Source organism: Hemicordylus capensis, chromosome 5 (genome assembly GCF_027244095.1).
Source record: "Hemicordylus capensis ecotype Gifberg chromosome 5, rHemCap1.1.pri, whole genome shotgun sequence".
Taxonomy (NCBI): domain Eukaryota; kingdom Metazoa; phylum Chordata; class Lepidosauria; order Squamata; family Cordylidae; genus Hemicordylus; species Hemicordylus capensis.
The window spans coordinates 230841228-230864052 of NC_069661.1; the positions used below are offsets into that span (position 1 = coordinate 230841228).

At 45.0% G+C, this 22825-nt stretch overlaps 1 protein-coding gene across 16 annotated transcripts in view; it reads left to right on the forward strand.

The window, feature by feature from the left end:
• The window catches only part of DGKI (diacylglycerol kinase iota), a 427669-nt gene that overhangs the window by 51538 nt on the left and 353306 nt on the right, over positions 1-22825 (forward strand). For 2 of the 16 annotated variants that reach the window (XM_053252325.1, XM_053252323.1), the window contains exon 1: positions 12428-12569. The exons of 12 other annotated variants lie outside the window; for them this stretch is intronic. The gene's annotated coding sequence lies outside the window, so the exon portion shown is untranslated. Of the gene's footprint in view, positions 1-12427; positions 12570-22825 lie in introns of those variants that run through there. 2 more of the 16 variants (XM_053252326.1, XM_053252328.1) reach the window with 2 other exon arrangements.

Genomic DNA, 22825 nt, shown 5'->3' on the forward strand with positions numbered 1-22825 from the left:
GAGCAGAAAGTTCCAAGTTCCCTCCCTGGCTTCTCCAAATAAGGCCGAGAGAGATTCCTGCCTGCAACCTTGGAGAAGCCGCTGCCAGTCAGTGTAGACCGTACTGAGCTAGATAGACCAATGGTCTGACTCAGTATATGGCAGATTCCTATGTTTCTATGATGCCCTGCGTGAGTGCATGGGACATTCTGGAGAGACTCTGGTCAGGGGTCTACTCATGTGTCGCCACGCACCACGGCAACACAGGAGCAAAAAGAGGAGATTAATGGAGTGCTCGCTCGGTTAAACTCATCTTAGGGGAGGGGTATTTAGGGTGGTTAGCTGCTGGGAGCTGCATGGCTCCCACTGCAGCACACGATTGCCCAAAAGCAGGCTAGGCTGCCTTAGCCAGCTTTGGGGCAATCGTGAGAATCGCCTCAAAAAATTTCTAAAACATGGTGAAATAATCATTGGAAGCATTCTGCCATGAGCCCAGCTCAAATAATTTAACATACAAAGCCCTGCTGGATCAGGAGCAAGGCCTATCTAGTCCAGCATCCTGTTTCCCATGGTGACCCACCAAATGTCTCTGGGAAGCCCACAGGCAGGAAATCAAAGCATGCCCCCTCTCTAGCTGTTGCTCCCCTGCAACTGATATTCAGATACACACGTGGACAAATGTGTTGGTACCCCTCCACGTACCAACCCACAATTGTCTCTGAAATAACTTGTCTTCTTTTCTTTGAAAGCTTCATTTTTTCATCTGTGGACACAGAGCTGATGTTACTTGCCAAAAAGCTCCAGTTTTGTCTCATCTGCCCAAAGGACATGCTCCCAGAAGCATTGTGGCTTGTCAGTATGCATTTTAGCAAATTCTATTCTGGCTTTTTTATGACGAAACTGGAGCTTTTTGGCAAGTCACATCAGCTCTATGTCCACAGACAAAAAAAATGAAGCTTTCAAAGAAAAGAACGCCATATCTACTGTGAAACATGGAGGTGGCTCAGTTATGTTTTGGGGCTGCTTTGCTGTGTCTGCCATGAGGTGACTTGAGTCTGTGCAGGGAACAATGAAGTCTCGAGACTATCAAGACATTCTGGAGCAAAACGTATCCCCAGTGTCAGAAAGCTCTGTCTCAGTCGCAGGTCATGGATCCTCCAACAGGATAATGACCCAAAACACACAGCTAAAAGCACCCAAGAATGGCTAAGGACAAAACATTGGACTATTCTGAAGTGGCCTTCTGTGAGCCCTGATTTGAATCCTATCGAACATCTATGGAAAGAACTGAAACATGCAGTCTGGAGAAGGCACCCTTCAAACCTGACACAGCTGGAGCAGTTTGCTCAGAAAGAGTGGGCCAAACTACCTGTTGACAGGTGCAGAAGTCTCACTGAGAGCTACAGGAAACGCTTGTTTGCAGTGATGGCCTCTAAAGGTTGTGCAACAAAATATTAGATTAAGGGTCCCATCATTTTTGTCCATGCCATTTTTATTTGTGTTATTATTTGACATATTCTGTTGCATCAAAACTCTAAAGCAAAGTCAGATTTTTGTTAAATGCAGAATAAACAATGATGAGTGCCAATTACGTTTGCCAGTTTCAAGTTATTTCAGAGACAATTGTGGGTTCTTCTTTTTTTGTGGAGGGCTACCAACACATTTGTCCACGTGTGTATTCTGCTTATAGCCATCAAGGTTAGTAACCATTGATAGACTTCATGTCCACTGCAAACCTCCAAGCATTAGCTGGATGTCAGTATGCTGGAAACATGGCAGAGCAATCCACTGACTGGTTGGCTATAGATTGAGGCTGCCTTCACACATAACAGCAAATTGTGAGTCCAACAGGCCTGCAGTTTGCCTCCATTCCCCACACATGCTCCCAATGATCCTGATCTGAGGTCTTGTAGACTGCAAAGGGGAAGGCATTGGTTGTACAGGCTTCATTCAACTTATGAAGGAAAGCTGCGGCAGCCAATTGAGTAGGAGGGAGGGAGGAGCTTCCTACTCTTTGACACAATAGCAGAATTCAGATGACACGATGCTGCTTTTGGGCCTGAGGCTTTGGCGGAGAAACTGAGATGTAACTGAAGGTTCAAATTCAGGTTTAGGGGCTAAAACTGACCTGTGATGAAACAACCAGTTCATGCATTCAGATGACCAATATCTTGAACCTCTGGCATGGGTGCCTCCAGTTTTGTGTTATGTCTGAAGGCAGCCTGAGCAACCTGAGCAACCAATAGGAGGTCAGTAGCCTTCACAGCATCATACTTCACAGAAGTACTTTTTCACACAACGCATAATCAACTTGTGGAATTCTCTGCCACGAGATGTGGTGACAGCCAACAACCTGGATGGCTTTAAGAGGGGTTTGGATAACTTCATGGAGAGGTCTATCAACGGCTACTAGTTGGAGGACTATAGGCCACCTCCAGCCTCAAAGGTAGGATGCCTCTGAGTACCAGTTGTAGGGGAGTAACAGCAGGAGGGAGGGCATGCCCTTAACTCTTGCCTGTGGGCTTCCAACGGCATCTGGTGGGCCACTGTGTGAAACAGGAAGCTGGACTAGATGGACCTTAGGCCTGATCCAGCAGGGCTGTTCTTATGTTCTTTTGTTCATCATGCCATGAGGGTGTTGTGTGAATTAACCTTCAGCTGGGGCTGGTCATGCTTGCGTGTGCCTTATTTCTCAGGAATTCTCCACTTTATTGAAGTAGTGAGGCAAACTGATTAGCTGGATTTTAATTGGAACATGAATCTCACTTGCAGAAGCCCTCAATATTCTGTGAGTTCAAGTAGTCACAGTATGCATCCATTGCTACACTTTGGGATGTAAACCTTTGCTCACAGGCACGAGAAGGGAGCCACGTCTTCACTACATAGCTTTGCACAATTGATTTGGGTTTGTGCTGGCTTTGTATTATTTTATTTTCAGATTGTCATCTAACAGCCTATTGGCTGCTGCCTGAGGCCAGAGATTATTCTTGATAGGCTGGTTGTTGATCAAGTATGACAGCTGCTCTGGACTTAAGGAAGAAATACAATAAACGGAAGCTAATTCTACTTAGGCTTCCACCTCGGAATTATAATCCTATTTATGACATCACAATTGGTTGCTGTGGGAACAATACTGGAATCGTGAAGAGAGACTGAGAGAGAACTCAAGTGAGCAGAGAAGCGGCTGGAACCAATGACCTTTCCTTTACAAAAATACGGTCCCCGTTTTGAGACAAAACAGGGTTTCAAAAAAAAAAAAAAAAGAATAAGTGGAGTGCAAAAGATGTGTGCATGCTAATGTGTGTGTGTGTGTGTGTGAGTGTGTGTGTGAGTGAAAGAGAGAGAGAGAGAGAGAGAATGGTTGCAAATATGATTAATGGATTCCCAGTTGGGCATGTTGTTTCCCCCCTGCTTTCATGGATGAATCTGCACTTCCCTTTTTCTATTAATATTTCTGTTCTCCTATGTCAAGTTCCTCCCTCCCCACTTTTGATGTGTAATATAACTTGCCTAACATGTCCTTTTAAGAATGTAGGAGCATAGGAAGCTGCCTTATACCAAATCAGACCATTGGTCCACCTAGCTTAGTACTGGCTACACTGACTGGCATGGTTGACTGGCCAAGGTTTCAGGCAGGAGTCTTTTCCAGCCCACACTGGAGATGCCAGGGATTGAATCTGGGACGTCTGCATGTGAAGCAGATGCTCTACCGCTAAGCCACTTTGATTAATTTCCCTCCTCAACCATTTATTTATTTATTCTATTAAATGTGTACTGGCAAACTAAGGCCTGGTATACAATTAGGAAAAACAATCAACATTAAAATCCATCTAAAACAACAATGCAAAACAAAACACAATCAAAAAGCCTAAAAACAATGAAACGACCAGTAGAGCTGATAAACCAACAGAGCATCAGCAGGAACTCCCCCTCTCTCCATCCCCGTGTGTGTGTGTGTGTGTGTATAATTACAATGCCCAGTGGAACAAGAATGCTTCATTCTGGTGCCTAAATGTATATAAAGAGCTCATGGAGGGGAGGTCTACCCAGGGAGAGCATTCCACAGGTGGGGGGCCACTACCAAAAAGGTTCCCTTCCTGGTGGCCATCCATGACACCATTGTAGGTGGTGGTGTCCAGAGAAGAGCCTCCAAAGCCATGTGTTGCGGTTGCGTTTAATGACACAATTAAAAATGTTTTTAATTAGCATGCTTAAGAGCGGCCATCACTCTCAAGAAATAGCAGCTGGGGGAGGGCAGATGGAGCTTGGGGCACCTAGGGAGTGGGGTTTAACTCTTTCCATCAGGCAGGTGTGGAGCTACCATTGTTCATCTGTGCTCAAAGAACATGGGCCCCAGAAGGTGCAGTGGGCTCCTGCCACATGCTGCCGCTCCTCCTCCAAGTGCTGTTTGCCATTGGGCCTGGGGGCCGCTTGGAATCAGAGAGGAATCAAACGGGGCTTCCCTCCTTCTGAGCATCTCCTGAGCCAGATGAGAATGAGGGGCATGCATGTGCCCTGCCTTGGCATCAGAGGAGAAGAATGGGATGGGGCCACCCTGCTTCTTAGTGCCCCCCTGAGCCTGATGACAAGCCGCACTGAGCAGCAGGAGGAGTGGTGGCGGCGGGTGGCAAGAGAAGCAGTGGTAGTGGCCGTGCAGCGGCAGGTGGTGATGAGAGAATGCCGTGTGTGTGTGTGTGTGTGTGTGTGTGCTGTCATGGGTGCCTGTGCCACTGAGTCACAATCTGGTTCGCCCTCCCCACCTGCCCCAGCCTTGGTGGGTAATTTTTGTTAAGGAAGAAAGAGAAATGGCCAGCCTTGTGAGGTCTAATTCAAAACGGCTTTTCATGTGATGTATAGCTTGGTCCTGACCTGAAACTCCTCTGTCCCCATTAGTGCCAAGCCAATGATGTGATGCCTCATTGCACAATGACATCAGCACACACACACACACAGTGGCCTGTACTATGTGTTCCATGGAGTGTACAATGGAGCCAGGGGCGTAGCTAGGAGAGAGTGGGCCTGTGTTTGCTCCCCCTGCCAGCCCCCACCCCTTTCTGCAGCTTGACTATTGGCAGCCCTGCCGCCAGTACTTCAGTCACTGCCCAGGCGGTGGGAATGCCCTTTGCCACTCGTGCCCACCGCCATCGCCTGCCCCACCATGCAGCTGGCTCTGTGTCGGTGGGAAAGGAGGAAAGCCCCAAAGAGGGGCTTCCTCTTTCTGTCACTGCCCCAGAAGAGGGGCTTCCTCTTTCTGCCCAGCCCGGGATTGGCTGCAAATGAAGGATATGCATGCACCACTTCTGGAACTGGTGAAAAGAGCAAGCCACCAGTTGAGGGCTTTCTCCTTTCCATCCCCTGGAGGTCGGCTATATGTGGATCAGTGGTGAGGTGGGTACTGGTGAGCTGTGGGCGAGCAGCTGAGGGCAGGAGTGAGGATCTGGCCAATTGGGGGAGGAGGCATGAGAGGTGGCTGGCAGATGCTGGGTGGCTTGTATTCTTTGAACAGGTCTGCCCACTTTCGTCTCCGGGCAGTTAACAATAACATACAAGTTAAAACATACATAAAACTTTAAAACAATGTAAACAATTTTAAAACAACAACAAATATTTATATATTGAAATGCTTTTCGGCAAACATTTTCAAAGCGGCTTGCATAGAGAAATAACAAACAAATAAATAAGAAGTCAAAACAGATTAAAACCTAAATGTTTTAAAAGCCAAAAAAGCATGGGTGAAGAGGTGGGTTTTCAAATGCTTTTAAAAAATTGCCAGAGATGTGGAGGATCATATTTCAGTAGGGAGCACATTCCACAATCTTGGGGTGGCAACTGAGAAGGCCTGTCCCCGTGTGGCTGCCAGCCAAGCTGGTGGCAACTGGAGACAGACTTCTCCAGATGACCTCAATGGGCCATCCCATTAAATTAGCTGTGTATCAGCTTAACAAATCACAGGCCTGGATAGAATAGATTGAGGGGGACACCAGCCCTTCGTAGCCAAGATCCAGTGTATGGGTGGCTAGGGTATGCCAATTTAAAACGTTGCTTCAGGGGGCCACAAATATCTTGTGTGTCTTGAAAATACAGGTTAAAAATAAGAAGATAGAATTATTCCATGCAAGGCTTGAATGCTCATACAATCCTCCAAATGCTGATTGGAATCATAAAGTTGTATTTAGGGTCATTTGTGCAGGAACTTTACAGCAAAGAATTATTCATTCTCAAAAGATGCTGCTCAAAACCCTCTCATTTAAAAACCAATGCACACTGCGGCTTAAGATCAGCTCTAGTTTGATTCTAAATTTGAAATGTTACGTGGTAGGAATGCAAAGCATTGGTGCTTAGATATTTCCAAGTCCTTGTACAGATAATAGCTTTTCAGAAATGTTTTGTGTGATGGAGCCATCTTGCCTCTGGTAGATGTGTCCACCCCTCCGCCCGCTTTTTCCGCAATGTTTTTGAAATTAGCCAATACACACAATCCCTTCTTAATGAGCAAATCTGTGGAATGAGACTGCCATTACTTGATATCTCCCAGCAGAAAGAGCAGACTATCTTTTCCTAACAGCAGTTACACAGGTGGCGATTGGTGGTGACAGCTCATTAGCTGAAGTGACTGGTTTCCCTCAAAGAGACAAGTGCTAGCACCAATTTCTTGAGTCATCACAGCCACTGGCACTATACAGCAAGTTTTCTTCTCTTAGCAGCCAAGATAGGCCATCGTGGAGGGAGGATTCACTGCTCCCAAGGGTGGAGAATTATGGGATCAATACCCATAATTGATTAAGTGCCGTCAAGTCGGTGTCGACTCTTAGCGACAACATAGACAGATTCTCTCCAGGATGATCTGTCTTCAACTTGGCCTTTAAGGTCTCTCAGTGGTGCATTCATTGCTGTCGTAATTGAGTCCATCCACCTTGCTGCTGGTCATCCTCTTCTTCTCTTTCCTTCAACTTTTCCCAGTATTATAGACTTCTCAAGAGAGCTGGGTCTTCGCATAATGTGTCTGAAGTATGATAGTTTGAGCCTGGTCACTTGTGCCTTGAGTGAAAATTCTGGATTGATTTGTTCTATTATCCATTTGTTTGCTTTCCTGTCTGTCTATGGTATCCTCAAAAACCTTCTCTAGCTCCAAAGTTCAAAAGTATCAATATTCTTTCTGTATTTCACATCCATAGAGTGTCACGGGAAAAACTATTCTAATCTTTGTCATGGCATCTAAATATCTTTTCCAAGGCTTTCATTGCAACCCTACCAAGTGCTAGTCTGTAGGGATGTGCACGGAACTGGCTGGCCCGGTTTGGTTTAAGTCTGAATTGGACTCGAACCTGACTGGCCCAGTTTGGTCCAGCACCCCCTCGAACCCCCCTGGTTCAGTCCGGTCTGGGGAGGTTCGTGGACCTTTAAAAAATTTTTAAAGGCCAATTGTGCAGGCACGGCAGCATCCAAAATGGCAGCAGTGTTGAGGGGGAAGGCTCAAATGGGCTGAAGAGCCGGCCGACTGCATTGAGGCTGGTGGGGGGAGGGGGAACCTCTGCCACCTCAAGGAACTTCTCCGAAGGGAGTAAAGGTCAATGTGTTTACCTTTATAAAAACACATCCACGAACCCCTGACCAGTTGGACTGAACAGGGAGTGGTTTGGTTCAACTCCAGACCATCGAACCAAACCGGCTCATTGTCAAACCTGTTCCACGTTGAGCCGATTTGCACATCTCTACAAGTCTGCGGCGTATTTCTTGACTGCTGGATCCTTTACTGTTGATGGTCAATCCTAAAAGGCCATCATTAATGAATGCAAATTCCTGAATTCCCCCTATTTTGAAGAAATGAGTCTTAAAAGGCATTGTGATTTGCAAAGGCAACATGTTTATAACAACATGGATGGATAGGTCCTGAATTCTACTTTTTGGAGACTGCAGCATCTTCTGATGTTTTATTCCTGTGATGCAACTGAAGGTATTGTGTTGACCTGAAAGTCCTAAGTTCCAGAGGTTGGCACATGGGCAAGCCACTACCCATATCACCTTCTTGATATTTGTGCCTGAGTCAAACCTGCTTAGCGAGGAAGTGAATTCAGGAGTGTGGAAACCAAAATCCTACTCCCAGTGTAGCTGAAGCCCAACCCTCCTCCAACATGTGGGCTGTCATGGCCCATGAGTTAGACCTTCTGTTATTGGAGGAGAGCACATGGACTCTCCCCCATAAGGAGTCTTGGAAACCACCACCTTGGAAAATAAACCTCAGGGTGTTGCATGCATGTGGCCTGCAGAAGTGGGCCTGCCCTCCTCCTCTGACTTTTCCTAAGAACTCCCAGTTGTATAGGGAACTCCTCAGCATTGCTGGAATCAGCACCTGAGAAGTAAAGCATGGCCCCTTTAAATCTCAACAGCTTCTGCAGAGGGGGCAGAGCTGGCTGGATATATAGTCTGATGGCAGACTATATAAGACCTCAGTTAGCTCCAAGTCCTCAACGAAGCAACATCCTGGTGTGTTGCCTAGTCTCCAGCTGGCTCTCTCCCAGTGATCTGTCTGTGGTCCTGTTCTGGTCCAGTGAGCCTTTCTGGTCTTGTTCTCTGCTGGAGTCCTTGCTGATACCCTCACCAACCATATTATGGCACTGGCAACCAGCCAGCTCTCTTTGCCAGTTCTTTCCACCTCAAGCAAATGTACCAGAGTGGGGAAAACAAGGAGCAGGAAGTTGTCACAGCAGACGGACACCTTGTAGAACTCATTCTTTTGGCCCAGATAATCTTGAGCATGCCCAGGAGCACCATGTTCTACTCCAGTGCATGGGAATTGTGGTTTCCTTTGCTTCCTGGCTCATTAATTGAATTTGGAGGCATAGGAACATCACTCTTGTGCACCTTACAGGAAATGATGTGTCAGACTATAAGGAGAAGACCTCTCTTCTCTGCAATTACCCCTTCTACTTTCTGTGTTGGAGAAAATAATGTATGAAGTGATACTTAGTTTTCCATTAACATTTTAGAGATTGTTAACAAGATGCTTTAACAATCTTTATCAATTGATACTTTAACAATCAAGATACTTTAACAAGATTGTTAACAACATACTCACTCACTGCCCAACAACTGAAATTCTGTATGCTTCAAAGTGTAACTTGATGGGGATCGGGCTTAGAAAAAGCACTAAAAGCTTTTCAATGCCAAGTTTCATCCACTAACCACAGGAAGCAATTTTAAAAGTACAATATATGCAGGGTGCATTTTCCTCATAAGTATCGCTAGTAAGCACTTCTATATCTGTCAGAACAGAGGCCTGCAGTTAGTTTTGAAACTCTTGACCTTTTATTAGTGAGATCCCCACAAACTCTGACTAAGGTTGGGTTAAACAAATGTGATGAATACTGTCAAAATGAATTTCTTAAAGTTAACTATTCTAAAACAAAGGTGATGGTATTTAGCAAACGCCCAGTCAGATATAAATGGAATATGGGCATACATGAAATAGGACAAACATTCTCCTTTAAATATCTGGGTATCTATTTAGATGAGGCACATGGAAAACACAGTGGCAAAATATAAAATTGGCAGCTCTAAAGTCGACTAGAGCTGTCTTGAAGTTCTACTATTCTAGGGGAGGCAGGTTAGTGGCTCCAGCCATAAAAGTCTGTGTTGGGAAAATTATTGCCCAAGTTTTGTTATTGCCCAATATGGGATTGAAATCTGGGGGCAAAACCCAAATGTTTAAAAAGAGCTGGATCTCTGCCAATAAGTTCCTGTGGAATGTTTTGTCATTACCCCCTGGCACCGCAGCTGCCTTTAGAACTGAGACTGGGCTTCCTTTAGAAACTAGATCCATAAAGCCAGTTTTAATGTACTATAAGAGACTTTGGGAAATGCCTGAATGTCACCTTTCCAAGCTCTGTTTTAGTGAGGAAAGGAAGAAAGCTGGCTGCGTAAAATTTTATCTGGATTTGTTACACTCCAAAGGTCTGTCACATGATTGTTTTAATAATCTTGGAAATGGAAACAAGTTAAGAGAGCGGATTTATGAAACCTATCAGGATATGGAATTAATCAAGACTCCAAAATTTTCTTATTGTTGTTTCTTATTTAAAGTTAATCATGAATGTGCTCATTATCTACAAGGTTTTTCCTTGCTTCATTAAGAATTGCATTTCTAGAATTTTGATTTCAAATGATGCCCTCTGCCTTTTTAGATGGAAAATTGAGGCAAATTCCTAAAGAATTATTATTTTGGCATTGTGGCATTTATGAAGTTGAGGACATAGATAGCCCCAGAATTGGCAAATTTATTTAAGAACCACTTTGAACAACTATACATCTTGAAGGACAACATATTTGTTAAGTATGTTGGAGCATGCAAGAGATATCTTGAAAATATCTTTCTCATTTGAAGGGGTTCTGAAGATTTTAAAGGATTTTTGAATATGACCCACCCTAGGGAGGAGAGCTGGTCTTGTGGTAGTAAGCATGAATTGTCCCCTTTGCTAAGCAGGGTGCACCCTAGTTTGTATTTGAATAGGAGACTACATGTGTGAGCAATGTAAGATATTCCCTTGAGGGGATGGGACTGCTCTGGGAAGAGAAGGTTTCAAGTTCCCTTGCTGACATCTCCAAGACAGGGCTGAGAAAGATTCCTGCCTGCAACCTTGGAGAGAAGCCACTGCCAGTCTGGTTAATAATACAGAGCTAGATGAACCAAATATCTGACTCGATAGAAGGCACCTTCCTATGTTCCTATTAAGTTTCAGATGTCATATGGAGTAGATAAGATACACTTTCTGGATGTAGAACTAAAATATGAGGCAGAAATTAATATCTGTGCACCACCACCCAGCTCTGGCTGAGGACAGACAAGTGTCTGTTCCCCCTCCCCCCACCGGCCTCAATGCAGTCGGCCGGCTCTTCTGGCCCCATCTTGGCTCATTTCTGCTCCATCCAAACTGGCCCCTGGTTTGAACTCGAATCAAGCCAGTTCGGACTGACTCAAAGGCCTACCATTAGTGAGGACGGGGGGCTTCCCTAAGCGTGGAGAGGAGTAAAACTACTTACAAGTCAGCTCAGTGGCGGTGGCAGCCATGGGGGTCCCCACAGGGCCTCCCCCCCAAGTCCCCAGGGCTGGCTACGGCCTGGTTTGGGCCTTCTCCAGCCCATTTCAGGCCTGTGCACAGGCATGGAGGCTATTTTAGAGACCTTTGTGCATGTTCACTGGTCATTTGCATGACCGGCTGGTCACTTGGGAGGCTGGCGGGGTGGTGGAAGGAGCCTCCACTGCCCCTTCTGTTGTCCCTGCCATGGCCGCCGCCGCCGCCGCCACCACCACCACCCCACCATGGCCACCACCAGGTCCTGAAATGGGCCAACCAGTCATTTGGGAGGCCGGCAGGGGTGTGGAAGGAGCCCCCACTGCTGTCTCCGCCGTCCTCACCATGGCTTGCTTTTAAAGGAAAAGGACTAAAAGGCTCCCTCCCTCTCCCACATTTAGCCCTTTACCTGTAATGGGGAATCCTTGCCAGATTCTCCTTTACCACTATACCCATTTTGCTGGCTCGCAAGGTAGGGACTTGGTTCAACTCGCTCTCGGACCAGTTCCCACTCAGTTTGAGGGCGAGCCTTTGAGCCGAGCTGGCTTGATTCTGAACTGGCTCGCACATCCCTAGGGTGGGGAAGCTGTTTAGGATCTACAGAACTCCTGAGGGTCTGTGTGACATTTATTGTCTTGTCTTTCCCCTGCTCCCCGCTCTAGCTGCTCTAGTAGCAACGCTGCTTTCCCTTCCGATTAATTGTGAAAAACAATACCCAATGGTCTGGAACCAAGTGGCTCTGTTAAAGTGCAATATGCCTTTGTCCATAATCTGTTTTCCTCCTCTCTTTGCATTAGAAATTGGAGTGAGGTGGCTACTGGGCAAAATGAGCCAAAGAAACCAAAGTGTAAAAAAATAAATAAATTAAAATGAGTCATAGAATATCCTGCATTAGAGGATGATTCAGCATTTGTGGGAGGGGGGATGTGGAATGGAAAGATTTTCAAAGAGTCTATATTTTCTGACAGAAAGCTATGAGGGCTGGCTGTATTGTTTTAAATACATAGAAAAATGTGGTAACAGAGATATAGATACAGGCAGATACAGGCATGGGTGGTCTAAGATACTGCGGTGCCTGAATATCAAATGTTGACTTGCCTGCTTGCCCGCTTTCAAAATGGATCCTCAGGAACATAGGAAGCTGCCTTTATACCAAGTCAGACCCTTTTTCCATCCAGTGCAGTACTGTTTAGTTCTTTCCAATTCAGTTCAACTAGCAACACTTAACAGACACCATGCCACATAGCCAATGGGCTGTTTGTGGCTCAGAGAGTGACATAATGCCAATTCCTATGATGTAATGGAATGCCGGGCAAGTTGAGGGAGGGGCAGAGAATGTTGAGAAAGAGCGAAGGGAGGAAAAGTCAGTTGGTGACAGTTGAATGGGGAGAAGAGGCTGAAGAGAAAGCTGGGAGGGGAGAGACATCAGGAAGAAGAAGCACAGTGAGCACAAAGCAACCAGACTATGACAGAAACTGCTCTTCAGTTGCTGCCCAGTAACCAATAGTCATTGGGACTTGGGTGGGTGTGCTTTATCTTTTTGTTAATTCCAGGAGTGTAGCTATAATTGAGCAGATGGGCTCAAAGGACCCGGGCCCCCAACTCCTGAGGGCCCCCCAGCTCTACCCCTCCCTATTTCCTTCATGATCTCCCTCACTCCAAGGGGCCACCTGTAAGAGGGGCAAACACGGGCCCCCTCTCCCCTAGCTATGCCCCTGGTTTATTCATCATTATGCATGTTGATTAATTGGCTGCATGAACTGTTTTTAATTGTGATGGATATTCATTGGGCTCCAGCATGATTGCCAGTGTGTTTTCCCTCTAATCCAGTTGTGCACTACACTCTTTTCACTACTTCCGATTCAAAGGACTTCTGGCAACTGGAAACCTTTTAGTTATTTAAAAGTAGCAGCATAGGCTGATCCCGGATTTTTGTTTGTTTTCATCACCAAACGAGCTGGTGGTAGCTGTAACTTGACCTCCACAGATGATCTTAATAGGTGGGAGGGTTCATGACAAAGGAGGCACTCTCATCGACAGCCTGGACCCAAGCTGTTAAGGGCTTTATAGGTAACTAGCTGACCTGGTGCACAGCATCTGCACCCCTAGTTCTCCCTATCTCCCCCCATCCCTTCAGTCGTTCTTCCCCGCCCCTTCGGCCCTAGTTAATTCTCCTGGCCCCTGCTTCCTCTCCCCGCCCGGTGGCTGTCCGCTTCCTCTGGCTGCTGCTTTCATTCACTGGCCGGCTGCCTTCCTCTCCTCCTCCTCTCGCTCGCGAAATCTCGCAAGAGCTGCCACGCATGGGATTAGCAATGGGTATGCCTTAGATAAATATATTAGAGAAGCCAGCAATTTGTCTTTTGCTTGGAAACATAGCAGCAGCCAATGCAGTTCTTTTAAGATCAGGGTTATATGGTGTCTTTCTCTTCAGGTTATCCTGGAGACCAGTCTGGCGGCCACATTCTTCACCTAGTTTCCAAATTATGTACAAAGGCAGCCCCATGTATAGTGCATTACAGTAGTCAAGCCTGGAGGTTACCAGCATATGTACCACTGTTTTAAGGTCATTTTCCCTCCAGAAATGTGTATAGCAGATGTAGCGGCCAAAGCTGATAAAAAGCACCCCTGGCCGTTGCCTCAACCTGAGAGACCGGAGAGAGTTTTGGATCCAGAAGCACTGCCAACCTATGTACTTGTTCTTTCTGAGGTAGTGTAATGCCATCCAGAACAGGCAGATCTAAACCATCTCTTGTGCTCTGACCCCACACAGTCAGTACCTCCGTCTTATTTGGATTCAGTTTCAGTTTCTGATCCCTTATCAAGCCCATTACTGCCCCCAGGCAGGCATTTAGGGTAGATATGCTATTTCCTGATGAGGTCAGCATGGCAAAGCAGATCTGGATGTCAGCAGCATATTGATAACACCCAGCACCAAACCTCCTGATGAGTTCTCCCAGTGGTTTCATGTAGATGTTAAAAAGCATTGGAGACAGTATGGAGCCTTGTGGAACTCCATACTTTAGTTCTTGCTTTGCAGAGCAACAGTCTCCAAGTGATACCATCTGGAATCTGCCAGAGAGATAGGAATGGAACCACTGTAAAAGAGTGCTACCCAATCCCAACTCACTCAGGCAACCTAGAAGAATGCCATGCTTGATGGTATTGAAAGCCACTGAAAGATCCAAAAGGATCATCAGAGTCACACTTCCTCTGTCAATACCCAATTGGAGATCATCCATCAGGCTGACCAAGGCAGTCTTCACCCCATCGCTTGCCTGAAAGCCAGTTTGAAATGCACAAAACTGGAAAACCCAGTTTGGTTTGATTAGAACCAGACTCAGACAGACCTGGGTCTGTTTCGGTTCTGTGCACACTAGAGCTGGTCCTAGTCCGGCTTAAGTCCCAGTTGGTTCAGGCCCAGCTTGAGGGTGGGTGGGGTGGGAATGGAAAAATCCCCCCTGGAAAAATGGCAAACTTACCACCATTGTGGGGCTTTGGGGGTGCTGCTGCCGGGGGGGGGTGTCTCCTGAGGTCCCCCTTCCCCCTGCCAGCCTCTGCCTGGTCTCAAATGGCCCTTTTCAGGCTGGTTTTGGCCTGTTACGACTTCTGTGTGCTGGCTGTGGTCATTTTGGAGGCTGCTGCGTATGCACACTGGCCATTTGCACTGACCATCATGACCCGAGCATGCAGATGGCCAGTGTGCATGCGGGATGGCCTCCAAAATGGCCACCGCTGGTGCACGGAGGCCCGGATCAGGCCAAAAATGGCCCGAAATGAGCTGTTTGAGACCAGGCGGAGGCCAGCGGGGGGAGGAGAGACCTTAGGAGGCCCCCTATGAGGCTGCAGCAGCACCCCACAAAGCCCTGCAATAGTGGTGTCTGCTATCTTTTCCAAAAAGAAAAAAAGAAAAAACCCAAACCGGCCCCTGCCCGGCAGGTTCAGCTCGACCTCGAGCTAAACTGGGCCCGGTCCGGCTCGAGCGTGAGCCTTCAAGGCAGGCCAGTTTGAGTGCAAGCCTGCTTGACCTTGAGCCGGCTTGTACCTCCCTAGTCTAGATAATTTGTTTCATCCAAGACTTCCTGGAGCTGAGAGGCCACCCCCACTCTCAATCACCTTGCCCAACTGTGGAAGATAGGAGACAAGTTTGTAATAGGCTAACTCTGAGGGATCCAGTGCAGGTTTCTTCAAGTAAGGTCCAATAATAGTCTCCTTGAGTCAAGGAGGCATCCTGCCTTCTCATTTATAATATGTACCAGACCGTCTCTGATAATACTATTTGCATATGAAATGAGCCAAGTTGGGCAAGGGTCAAGAGAACAGGGGGTAGGAAGTACCTCTGAAGCAGCTGGTCCACATCCTCAGGAGTCACAAACGGAAAGTGATCTAATCTGATCCCATAGGAGGAGTTGCTGGACACCTCCCTAGTATACTCTGCAGTTCGCCCCAAATTCGAGAGATTTTTATCTGCAAAAAGGTGATTTTAAATATCACAGTGGGTGATTGGAAGGTTCCAAATTTGGATTCAAGCAGGAAGGGGCATGTACTAGCCCTCTCACAGCCCTAGACAACTCCACTGGATGTGAACTTGCGGAAGCTAAGCGGGCAGAAAAGAACTTCTTTTGCCTGTATCTATTGTAGCAGATACAGCACTTATGCAGGGCAAAGGAAACAGATTAAGGTCAGCGCTAGCAAGAGAAGTCTCGATGAACTCGGGACAGATGCATCCATAAAAGTGGTTGATGGCTCAGCTCAAGATGAGACAGAAAATAACTGCAAACCAGCTGCGGCCGACTCACTGGCCTTCAAAGCTTCACAATCAAGTTAGTAGCTAGCAAGAGACAGATGAAGGTTTTGAAAAGGATGGCTTAGTGCCTTCCTCTTAGATTATATTGCTGTGGGTGGGATGTTCATTGCTTTTTTTGGCTGCTGTGATATTTATCAGCTGAAAGGTACTTTTCACTGCTTTTAAAACATGGATTATAGATATGATTTTAAAGAAAAATGCAAATATTAAAAACCCAAGAGCAATAAACCAGAAGGTGAACACAGCCCCTTAAATGAGAGAGACAAAAACCACCTAGTATTTGTAATGTCCAGGATAATCACAAATGTGTCTGTAGACTGAACTAGCTCTTAGCTTTACTGTTTCCTCCACGGGAATTATGGGTTGTATAAAATAATCAGGGGTGGAGTACTTTCTTTATGTTTGTTTTTCTGTGTAAACCGCTGTGAAAGCTTTGGTTGAAAAGCGGTATATAAATATGCATAGTTGTCCTAGTAGTTGTAGTAAAACCTCCAGATAAGTTGTTGCTGGACAGAAACTTACTTATTTATTAATTACATTTGTATACCGCGAACTACAGGTGCTTCAAGGCAGTGAATGAAATGAACTAGTAAAAACAGCCAAAAATTTTAACAAAAATCAAGACATACAAATCAATTTAAAACAAAGAGGCAGTAAACATTCAACTAAAAGCCTGGCTAAATGGGTGCATCTTCAGCTATTTTCTAAAAGCCATCAAGGATGGAGCAGCTCTAATTGCAACAGGGAGTGTGTTCAACAGCTCAGGGACAGCTATATTGAAGGCTTGCCTCTGAGTTGCCTTCAGACAAACTGCCAGCACCCTCAGACAGACCTCTTGTGGTTATCTTAATAGGCAGTGGGGTTCATAATGAAGGAGATGTAGCTGAAAGCAAGCTGGAGCAAGTGGAAACAAGTGTTTGAATTGTATTAGGTTGCTGGTGGAGCAGACAAGGAAAATGGAGAGGTCATTCATACAACAAAGTGGGTGGGTGGGGTGGCAGGTAGGGTGGGGAGGCTGGCTGAACTTACCTTCACCCCCAGACAAGCGATCACATGTTTCTGGGAGTGAGAACTACACTCCTAGCTGATCCGTGCTGGGTGGAGCTCTGGAGGCCTCCGGATATCCCACAATACACTGTGCGACGTGCACAATGCATTGGGGGATTCCCACAGGAGACAGGTGCTCTATGATGGGTGGGCGCCCAGGAGATGGGTACTCTACCCTGATTGGCTCTAGACACCTGTCTCTGTGTCCACTGGGGCTGAATATAGCTCAAATGAACACACAATCCCGAAGCCTGGGTTAAGGGCTCACTTGAGCCCTTAACCCTGCCTAAGAGCTGGGTTTAAAAATGGGGCTAGGCAGCACCATCCCACTGGAATCTGGCCCGATCCCTGTAGCTCTCACACGCAGTCTAACCCAGGCTGGGCTTGCCTAGCATGGGTTAGGGTATGTGTGAGAACAACCTTGGAATATTACAGACAGCATTGTTTCTACATATTGCTGGAGAAGAAGCCAGAGAGAAGTATTTAATACTTTTCAGTTTGATGATGAAGCCAATAAACAAAAGATTCAAGTGTTGTTAGGAACATAGGACATAGGAAACTGCCATATATTGAGTCAGACCATTGGTCTATCTAGCTCAGTATTGTCTTCACAAACTGGCAGCGGCTTCTCCAAGGTTGCAGGCAGGAATCTCTCTCAGCCCTATCTTGGAGAAGCCAGGGAGGGAACTTGAAACCTTCTGCTCTTCCCAGAGCAGCTTCATCCCCTGAGGGGAATATCTTGCAGTGCTCACACACACACTTACTGGGCACCTAGGAGGAAGATGACCTATGAGAGACAGAAGTTCATCGCAAGATCACAGCGTGAAGGAGAAAACAGAGACCCCTGTGTGGCTGATTTAAAGTTTAAATCAGACTTGTGAGTGTGGCCAGTTGTGTGAGTCGCTAATTTAGGATCGTACTGTGTGTGGAATAAGATCAGAGAGAGTAAGAGTAAGATTATGGTTCGAGAGAGTGAATGTGCAGTGGACATCTTGAATGTGCAGTGGACATCTTGAATGTGCAGTGGACATCTGTAGAGCAGAAGTGGCAGTTAAACATCTAAAAGGACCTGACTGTAGAGAAACAAGTGACTCCCCAAGTAAGGCTGTGTCAAGACAATTAAAACCTGATCTTCAAAGTTGTAAAGAAAGTCCTCAAAAGTATCCTGGAGCAAGGAAATCTTGTTATCCTAATATAAGCCCCCTCCTCCCCCAGCATATGGAAAAATATGTGGGAAGTGTGGAAGACTTAATCATTTTGCAAGGATGTGTAAGACTTAAGACAACAGTTCACAAAATAAATAAATGTGTGCCCTGATGGAATTCTAGGATCTTTTTAATGGGACTTTAGAATCACATGACTTGGAGAAGCAAAGGGCAGTTGATTTTGTTATAAATATCTGTAAGACTTGCAAATTTTAAGGTATTTTACAGCTGCTGTAGTAAAGTGTGCTGTCAAGTCGATTTCGACTCCTGGCACCCACAGAGCCCTGTGGTTTTCTTAGATAGAATACAGGAGGGGGTTACCATTGCCTCCTCCCATGCAGTATGAGATGATGCCTTTCAGCATCTTCCTATATTGCTGCTGCCCGATATAGTAGCAGCGGGGATTCAAACCATCAACGTTCTGCTTGTTCGTCGAGTATTTTAAATCTGGTACCATGAGTTGATTTGATAGGAGAATAATGATTTTTTTGGAGTTACAGAGATGTACTTCAAGGATTTGTATGTTTACTAGGTTACTGTTCAATTAAACAAATCCACAGGTACCTCCAGTGGTACACACCACTCGAAAAATCCCTGTTACATTAAGAGAAAAGGTGGCCATTAATGGAGCAGTCGGGAGTGATTGTGAAAGTGGAGGAACATACAGAGTGGGTTAATCCTATAATGGCTGTGGATAAACTGGGGGTGGGGGAGTAGATAAGTATTTGTTTGGATCCTGGGAGTATGAATAAAGCTATTTTGAGAGAACACTTTTGGCTAAGGCAAGCACACAATGTTGTTTTTCCTCCCCTGTGCATCACAATGATGTCATACATCACAATGAGTTGGCCTTTGGTCACAAAACAGCATAAGAAGAGTCCTACTGGATGAGGCCAAGTCTGGATGAGGCCAAGGCCTATCTAGTCTGTATCCTGCTCCCCCAGTGGCCAACCACATGTCTCTGCGAGCCCACAAGACAGAGATGGAGGCTGATACCTCTCCCTGTTGCTCTCCTGCAACTGCTGTTCAGAGGCATCCTTCTTCTGAACCAGGAGGTAGCATTTAGTTATTAAAGCTTGTAATCTTTGATAGACTTGTCTTCCATAAAATTGTCTAATTCCCTCTTAAATCCCCTTTTAAGTGTATGGAATCTACTAGGGATGTGCAAATGGATTCAAATTCAAATTGATTCAAATTGAATCTGGGTGATTAGAGTGATTCGAATTGAGCCATCCCTTTAAAAGGCAATTCAATTCGAATTCAATTGGAGAGCCGTTTGCCCCCTTTAAAAAACCATTCAGGCCCCCTGATTGGTTAAAAAAAGGTGCCCAAAGGGTCATATAGATTTGAATTCAATTAGAATTTGAATCGAATGTTCTGACCAGATTAGAGTTTGATTCAAATTCAAAACAAATAAAAAAATTCATTTCATGCACATCTCTAGAATCTGTCACAACCACACTGCGATAGCAGATTCCGTAGAATAATTATATGCTGTGCGAAGCAATACTTTTTAGTGGGGTGGGTGTCCATAAATCTTCTGCCAATTGGTTTCATTTGGCATCCCCTGGTTGTGTGTATGTGAGGGAAAAAATTCTCTATCTACTTTCTCTATACTATGAACAACTTTATAAGTCTCAGTTATATCTCCCCTTGGTTGTCTGTCTTTCTTTTTTTAAGACTAAAAAGTCTAAAAAAAACTTGTAAGGAAAAATATTCTTACATGGTTTTTTGTTTGCAGACATGGAGCTGCAATGGTTGTGTTTTGGGGTGTAATTAAATGGTTAAAGAACATGTGTCAACAAAACCTAACTCTCTAGAGTTTGTCTGTTTATTCATGCTAGCTGCACAAGTGCAATTAACCCATATTAAATCTTGTTTTAATAACAAACATGGTAAACAATGCACAAGTCAGGGCTTGTAACAGACACAGGAATTAGGAACACAGGAAGCTGCCATATACTGAGTCAGACCATTGGTCCACCTAGCTCAGTATTGTCTACACAGCCTGGCAGTGGCTTCTCCAAGGTTGCAGGCAGGAATCTCTCTCAGCCTCTTGTTCCCTAGTGTTGTGAACCACCTTTAGCCGTCAGGATGACAATAAAACCAAAATAGAAATGAACTGTCACAAGTCCAAATTCCCAGCTGGAAGGTTCACAGGATGTGGAATTTGCCTTACTGAATGATCTTGACTGATGAGCAATGTAGAAGAGAATTGTTGCTCTCCTGGGAAGAGTATAATTGTGTTTTATGAATTAGTCAAATCTGTTGAAGTTGAGCAGCCTTCCACTTCCCATATCCCTGGTGTGCAAGTCAACTAGCCCCTCTGCTTCACTTTCTCATCTGTAAAAAGTACTATAATAAAAATTGATGTGTGAACTGTCCAGTCAACCAGAGACCACTCCATAGAGATGGCCTTAAGATGAAACAAAGTAGAGTGGCTGCTAAGACTTGTGGAGCTTCAGAGTTCCATTTAGGCTTGGCCTTCTTTGACCCACATTAACCCCCTTTGACCTCAAGCAAAGCCAAGGGGGCAAAATGAGGCTGAAGTGAAGCAAATTGGGCCAAACTGTCTAACCCTTTGAAGCTTTGCTCCACACCCCTCCACTTCTCATCCCTATTCCTCAAATTACTTATCAGGACCAGCAGAGATGAGGAGAAAAGGCTCTAGGCTTTCTCTCGGCTTCCCACTGCAAGGGAGCAAGCAGCCACATTATGTGGCTTGACCTTTAAATAGACACTTTTTAACCTTTCCCCATGGAGCCCTAGGAATGGAGTGGGGCTCCTGGGATTTGTAGTCTTTTCTGAGGTTGTAGTCATTGTCCACACCACTCCTTGAAGCAGGACCAAATGGCGCTGAAGCTAATCAGGGACTCTGTAGAACCTCCAAAATAGTCCCTGAAGCAAAGTTCTCCCACATCACACAGGCCTAATGTTCAGACCAAACAAAGAACCCTAAAAAATTATTAAAATACCCATCACAGCTGATTAATATATAAACTATAATGTTTACATGTAATAATATCAAAACAACAAAATTACTATAAAGATTCTTTTAAACCCAAATAAGTTAGAGAGACCTATATGGGTATGTCCTTCCCAAATATGGTATCAGATGAAATTCTTCAAGTGAATATTCAAAAGAGAAATTCTTCACAAAATGCCAAATCATATCCCCACTACACATGATATAATACAGTTCTTAGATAAAAATGAATGTCTTTTCCAAGTGGCGTGTGAAATGGAATTTAAAAATCTACATATATAAAATACCACATCAAGTTGCAGCCCCAGCAGTTATTGCAAAATCTACTCATAGTAGTTCATCCTACTCTTTTCGGGTCTGTTCTCACTGTAGCATGGTTTAGATAGTATTGGGTGTTCTCATCATTTACATGGTTAGTCAATGACCTAGATCTCATAGGGCCCTGATCCTTCAAACAAGTTAGTACATACTTTCCATAAACCATATATAAGGAGGAAGTGGCAACATTGACTCCTATACTCTAAAAGCATTTTCCAGGTACACTCATGGTAAAGGTAAAGTGTGCCGTTGAGTCGGTGCCGACTCCTGGCGACTACAGAGCCCTGTGGTTGTCTTTGGTAGAATACAGGAGGGGTTTTCCGTTGCCATCTCCTGTGCAGTATGAGATGATGCCTTTTCAGCATCTTTCTATATTGCTGTTGCCTGATATAGGTGTTTCCCCAGCGGGGATTCAAACTAGCAACCTCTGGCTTGCTTGTCAAGCCATTTCCCCACTGCGTCATTAGGTGGCAGGTACACTCATGGTGTGTACTGTTAAACTGCAAAACCCAAAAGGGAATACAGTATCCTCAAGAGCTGAATATCTTACCGAATCATTATTATAGACAACCTCTCAGCACAACCTTATATAACATATTTATATATTTTTTAATACGATCCTCCCCATTTCTGGCAATTTTCAAAAAATACCTGAGAACCGATTTTTTCGCCCAAGCTTTCTCAGCTTCCTAATTTTTTTAGGTTTTAATCTCTGGGTTATTTTTAAATTTTTAAATTGTTTTAAGTTTTTTGTATATGTTGTTAACTTGTTTTATGCTATTGTTAACCGCCCAGAGACAAAGGTTTGGCGGTGTACAAATTTGATAGATAGATAGATAGATAGATAGATAGATAGATAGATAGATATTTGAATGAGATGTATCCCCATCCTCTATTGTCCTGCCATCCAGTTTATTTGTTCATTAAGACCAATGGGTGTCCATGTTTTAAGCATAAAAATCCAAAAGAGTTTTTTATTAAATAATTTATTACTGGCTTTCCTCTATGCAGCAGAATGGCATATCTTCCACTGTGTGATTCTGTACTATAAAATGTTTGACTAAACAAGCTTGCATTCTTTTATCCCTAACTTCCCCCCCAACTTTTATGTTCCATAATTCTGGTTTTGATAGGTCTACACATTCCCCCTATACATAACAATTACATGGACATTTAATTGCATATACTACCCCCTTTGACTGGCCTGTGAAAAATTGTTGTAATTTATATTTTTGCGATATAAGCTAAGTCCTGAAAGCGTCACATTGAACACAGTTCTTACACACCAACAGAGACTCTCTTACTCCTGGACTTTTGGGCTGTATTCCAGGGCCCCCACAGCCCCTGGGAGCCCCCAAATCCTCTTTAGTCTGTCCCAGGTGGTGTGTTTGCCCGGCTGAGCATGGTGATGCTTAAT